The sequence below is a fragment of the Notolepis coatsorum genome (genome assembly GCF_963971535.1).
Source record: "Notolepis coatsorum genome assembly, chromosome: 20".
Classification (NCBI taxonomy): Eukaryota; Metazoa; Chordata; class Actinopteri; order Aulopiformes; family Paralepididae; genus Notolepis; species Notolepis coatsorum.
Window position 1 is genome coordinate 74,885,513 of NC_140184.1, and position 6,000 is coordinate 74,891,512.

General features: G+C 51.1%; 1 pseudogene across 1 annotated transcript in view; it reads right to left on the reverse strand.

Annotated features, from left to right (window-relative positions):
• Positions 1 to 6,000, reverse strand: part of LOC311247335 (synaptotagmin-9-like) — a 216,319-nt pseudogene that overhangs the window by 41,150 nt on the left and 169,169 nt on the right. The window contains exon 5 of the transcript in view: positions 5,640 to 5,811. The product of the transcript in view is annotated as a synaptotagmin-9-like (transcript). The remainder of the gene's footprint in view (positions 1 to 5,639; positions 5,812 to 6,000) is intronic.

Sequence of the window (6,000 nt, forward strand, 5' to 3'; positions counted from 1 at the left end):
TTCTTTAAGGCCCGACAACACACGTTAATGTCCCCATGGGCCGGACACGTCTTCTTTAAGGCCCGACAACACACGTTAATGTCCCCATGGGCCGGACACGTCTTCTTTAAGGCCCGACAACACATGTTAATGTCCCCATGGGCTGGACACATCTTCTTTAAGGCCCGACAACACACGTTAATGTCCCCATGGGCCATACACGTCTTCTTTAAGGCCCGACAACACATGTTAATGTCCCCATGGGCCGGACACATCTTCCTTAAGGCCCGACAACACACGTTAATGTCCCCATGGGCCGGACACATCTTCTTTAAGGCCCAACAACACACGTTAATGTCCCCATGGGCCGGACACATCTTCTTTAAGGCCCAACAACACACGTTAATGTCCCCATGGGCCGGACACGTCTTCTTTAAGGCCCGACAACACACGTTAATGTCCCCATGGGCCGGACACGTCTTCTTTAAGGCCCGACATCACACGTTAATGTCCCCATGGGCCGGACACGTCTTCTTTAAGGCCCGACAACACACGTTAATGTCCCCATGGGCCGGACACGTCTTCTTTAAGGCCCGACAACACACGTTAATGTCCCCCATGGGCCGGACACGTCTTCTTTAAGGCCCGACAACACACGTTAATTTCCCAATGGGCCGGACACGTCTTCTTTATGGCCCGACAACACACGTTAATGTCCCCATGGGCCGGACACGTCTTCTTTAAGGCCTGACAACACACGCTAATGTCCCCATGGGCCGGATATGTCTTCTTTAAGGCCCGACAACACACGTTAATGTCCCCATGGGCCGGACACGTCTTCTTTAAGGCCCAACTACACACGTTAATGTCCCCATGGGGCCGGACACGTCTTCTTTAAGGCCCGACAACACACGTTAATGCCCCCATGGGCCGCACATGTCTTCTTTAAACAAGTCAAGAAGAAACATCACAATAAGTCAAGAACAAAACATAAACACCATGAAGTCATGACATATTAATCAGGAAATTGGAACGATATGGGATCAGGGGGGTAGTATTGGGTGAGAAGCTATCTAAATAAAAGACAACAATTTGTGACGATGAGAGATTATAAATCTGAATGTTTGGACATTGCTTGTGGTGTCCCCCAGGGGTCAGTGTTGGGTCCAAAACTGTTCATCTGGTACATTAACGATATATGTAAAGTATCCAATATATTTTATTATTTTATTTGTGGATGACACTAATCTTTTTTTTTAGCAAGTGGTCAGTGTTCATCCCGCTCTCTGTCTGGAGAGGACAATGTTGCATCATGCTTACTGACCGCTTCAAAAAGGCTTTATTATGTTGCTCACATACTGCACCCGCAGTGGGTGGTTATTGTTAAGAAATTAAAGGCACGATTATGATGGGATTAAGCATGTGACAGTAGGACCCCCCCACCCCCCATCATTAATTGATTAGTCAACTAATTGGTCATCGTAGTCTGAATGAATGAATGAATGAATGAATGAATGAATGAATGAATGAATGATTGAATGAATGAATGAATGAAAACTTTATTTAACAGATTGCAGAATGGGTACAATACAGTACGGCTCAATACATACAATTGTTAAGGGGATGCAGACCTGAGAAAGACGTTTGTCTTGTTTCCATCATGGTCCCCCATTTTCAATTCATATAGACATTTATGACATACACAACATATATGACATTTATGGCATAGGGACATATAGGTATATTTAGTACTGATACATTTGTGACATAAACGGTATTCAAATATACAGTACTGTTACCCCTAGATCCTGACAGAGTATATACATATGATGGGGAGGGGACTGCACATTAGGAGGGGGTGGGTGGGTGGAAGATAAATATACATACGGCGGGGAGGGAGTATATACATGCGGTGGGGAGGAGACTGTCTATTAGGAGGTGGTGGGGGTTTTGGGCATTTACGGTGGCCAGTTTCGAATTGCAGCCTCCCGTAGGTGCTCTTTAAGAGCGGTTTTGAATGTGGGCAGGGATTCACATTCCTTTACAGCTTTGGGTAGGGCGTTCCACATTGATGTGGCATAATTGCGAAACGTGTTTAGTCCCTTGTTTGAGTCGAATCTGGGTTTTACATGATTTGTTGAGCTTCCTCTGGTGTTGTGATCGTGGTATTCACTGACCTTTGGGAAGTATTTTGACATGTACATGGGCACCCCGGTCGTATAGTGTATCTTGTAGACCAGGCCCATTGCAAGTTGCTGTACTCTGTCGTCTACTCTAAGCCATCCTACGTTGTCAAAGTGGGCAGGGGTGAGGTGGGTTCTGGGGTTCAGGTCAAGTAGTAGTCTGACCAGTTTGTTTTGTGATGTTTGTAATCTTGTTTTTAGCGCCTTTGAGGTGCTTTGGTACCATGAGGTGCAAGCATAGTCGTAGTACCCTTGAATGAGTGCTCCTGCCAGAGTCTTCAGGGTATTCTTGTTTACCAGAGAGGAGATCCGGTACAAGAATCGAGTTTGTTGGTTGACTTTTTTTATTACATTGGAAGCCATTTTGTCACAGTCGACTGATTATTCACCCGGCTGCTGGTAATGATTTGAGTTAATGGGGCGTGTCGACAGTTGTGACAGTTGACGGTTGCAACAGTTGTGATTGGAGGATCAAGAAAATAGGGCGGGTTTGAGATTCAGTCAATTGGCAATGTTCTTTTTTCCCTTTTTTTCTTTCAGTTAAAAAAAAGAAAAGGAAGGGGGTTATATTGATCTAATGGCGGCCCAGATACCAATGTTGCCATCGTTGAAAACAGCCTGCCGGTTATGCTAATGTTCATCCTCCGAGTTCTCTCCAAGAACGCCTGGCAGTTCTCACAACAGGAAGCTGGTCCCCCTCACAACAGGAAGCTGGTCCCCCTCACAACAGGAAGCTGGTCCCCCTCACAACAGGAAGCTGGTCCCACTCACAACAGGAAGCTGGTCCCCCTCACAACAGGAAGCTGGTAGTCCTCACAACAGGAAGCTGGTAGTCCTCACAACAGGAAGCTGGTAGTCCTCACAACAGGAAGCTGGTCCCCCTCACAACAGGAAGCTGGTCCCCCTCACAACAGGAAGCTGGTCCCCCTCACAACAGGAAGCTGGTGCCCTCACAACAGGAAGCTGGTCCCACTCACAACAGGAAGCTGGTCCCCCTCACAACAGGAAGCTGGTAGTCCTCACAACAGGAAGCTGGTAGTCCTCACAACAGGAAGCTGGTCCCCCTCACAACAGGAAGCTGGTCCCCCTCACAACAGGAAGCTGGTCCCCCTCACAACAGGAAGCTGGTCCCCCTCACAACAGGAAGCTGGCACCCCTCACAACAGGAAGCTGGTCCCCCTCACAACAGGAAGCTGGTGCCCTCACAACAGGAAGCTGGTAGTCCTCACAACAGGAAGCTGGTCCCCCTCACAACAGGAAGCTGGTCCCCCTCACAACAGGAAGCTGGTCCCACTCACAACAGGAAGCTGGTCCCCCTCACAACAGGAAGCTGGTAGTCCTCACAACAGGAAGCTGGTAGTCCTCACAACAGGAAGCTGGTAGTCCTCACAACAGGAAGCTGGTCCCCCTCACAACAGGAAGCTGGTCCCCCTCACAACAGGAAGCTGGTCCCACTCACAACAGGAAGCTGGTCCCCCTCACAACAGGAAGCTGGTGCCCTCACAACAGGAAGCTGGTCCCACTCACAACAGGAAGCTGGTCCCCCTCACAACAGGAAGCTGGTAGTCCTCACAACAGGAAGCTGGTAGTCCTCACAACAGGAAGCTGGTAGTCCTCACAACAGGAAGCTGGTAGTCCTCACAACAGGAAGCTGGTCCCCCTCACAACAGGAAGCTGGTCCCCCTCACAACAGGAAGCTGGTCCCCCTCACAACAGGAAGCTGGCACCCCTCACAACAGGAAGCTGGTCCCCCTCACAACAGGAAGCTGGTAGCCCTCACAACAGGAAGCTGGTCCCCCTCACAACAGGAAGCTGGTCCCCCTCACAACAGGAAGCTGGTCCCCCTCACAACAGGAAGCTGGTCCCCCTCACAACAGGAAGCTGGTAGTCCTCACAACAGGAAGCTGGCACCCCTCACAACAGGAAGCTGGTCCCCCTCACAACAGGAAGCTGGTCCCCCTCACAACAGGAAGCTGGTCCCCCTCACAACAGGAAGCTGGTCCCCCTCACAACAGGAAGCTGGTCCCCCTCACAACAGGAAGCTGGTAGCCCTCACAACAGGAAGCTGGTCCCACTCACAACAGTAAGCTGGTAGTCCTCACAACAGGAAGCTGGTCCCCCTCACAACAGGAAGCTGGTCCCACTCACAACAGTAAGCTGGTAGTCCTCACAACAGGAAGCTGGTCCCCCTCACAACAGGAAGCTGGTCTCCCTCACAACAGGAAGCTGGTCCCACTCACAACAGGAAGCTGGCACCCCTCACAACAGGAAGCTGGTCCCCCTCACAACAGGAAGCTGGTCCCCCTCACAACAGGAAGCTGGTAGTCATCACAACAGGAAGCTGGTCCCCCTCACAACAGGAAGCTGGCAACCCTCACAACAGGAAGCTGGTCCCCCTCACAACAGGAAGCTGGTCTCCCTCACAACAGGAAGCACCCCTCACAACAGGAAGCTGGTCCCCCTCACAACAGGAAGCTGGTCCCCCTCACAACAGGAAGCTGGTAGCCCTCACAACAGGAAGCTGGTAGCCCTCACAACAGGAAGCTGGTAGTCCTCACAACAGGAAGCTGGTAGTCCTCACAACAGGAAGCTGGTAGCCCTCACAACAGGAGGCTGGAACTCCTCACAAAAGTAAGCACCCCTCACAACAGGAAGCTGGTAGCTAATTGGAGGTTAGGTGGAGCCGGAGAGGTTAATTATGCGTGTGGTCAAATCTTCTTGGTTGATATTGTTAGAACACGGCTAATCAAATACAATTTAGGTTAGAGGTTCAGTAGAGGACTTGACTTTCTCTGGCCAGGAGACTCAATCTGTGGGTCGGCTTTTAAGCTATCTTTGATGAAAGGGGGCAAGGGAGGGATGACCAGGTGAGGAGAGAGGAGAGGAGGATACAGGGGGGAGGGATGACCAGGTGAGGAGAGAGGAGAGGAGGATACAGGGGGAGAGATGACCAGGTGAGGAGAGAGGAGGATACAGGGGGAGGGATGACCAGGTGAGGAGAGAGGAGAGGAGGATACAGGGGGGAGGATGACCAGGTGAGGAGAGAGGAGAGGAGGATACAGGGGGAGGGATGACCAGGTGAGGGAGAGGAGAGGAGGATACTGGGGGGAGGGATGACCAGGTGAGGAGAGAGGAGGATACAGGGGGAGGGATGACCAGGTGAGGAGAGAGGAGAGGAGGATACAGGGGGGAGGGATGACCAGGTGAGGGGAGAGGAGAGGAGGATACAGGGGGGAGGGATGACCAGGTGAGGGAAGAGGAGAGGAGGATACAGGGGGAGGGATAACCAGGTGAGTGGAGAGGAGAGGAGGATACAGGAGGGAGGAGAGGTGTTAACAAAAGACATTGGAAGGAATTTCCAGAGAAGTGGTCACTAGATGGGAAACACTTAAAAACACTGAAACTCAGCAGAAAATAGGAAGTAAGTTTGAATCAAGGCTGATCCCAGAGAGTGTGATGAGGGGGCGTGTCTCTCACCGGTCGTAGTCCATCACTGCCACCTGCAAGCTGATCTGGTCGATGCTCTCTGGAGGAACGTCAAACACGATGGCCTCGTTGTACACCGGGTTCAGGGTGTTCCTCTTGGTCGAAGTCTTCCTCTTCTTCAGTCTGCGGCCATCACACATCAGAGAGACCTTCACGTAGGGATCTGAGAGAGAGAGAGAGGGGGGGGGGGGAGAGAGAGAGAGAGAGAAGGGAGGGAGGGGGGAGGGAGAGAGAGAGAGAGAGAGAGAGAGAGAGAGAGAGAGAGAGAGAGGAGAGAGAGAGAGAGAGAGAGAGAGAGAGAAGTTGCCATGGGTCTTTAATGAGACAAGTTACAGGAACAACAAGGGCTGTA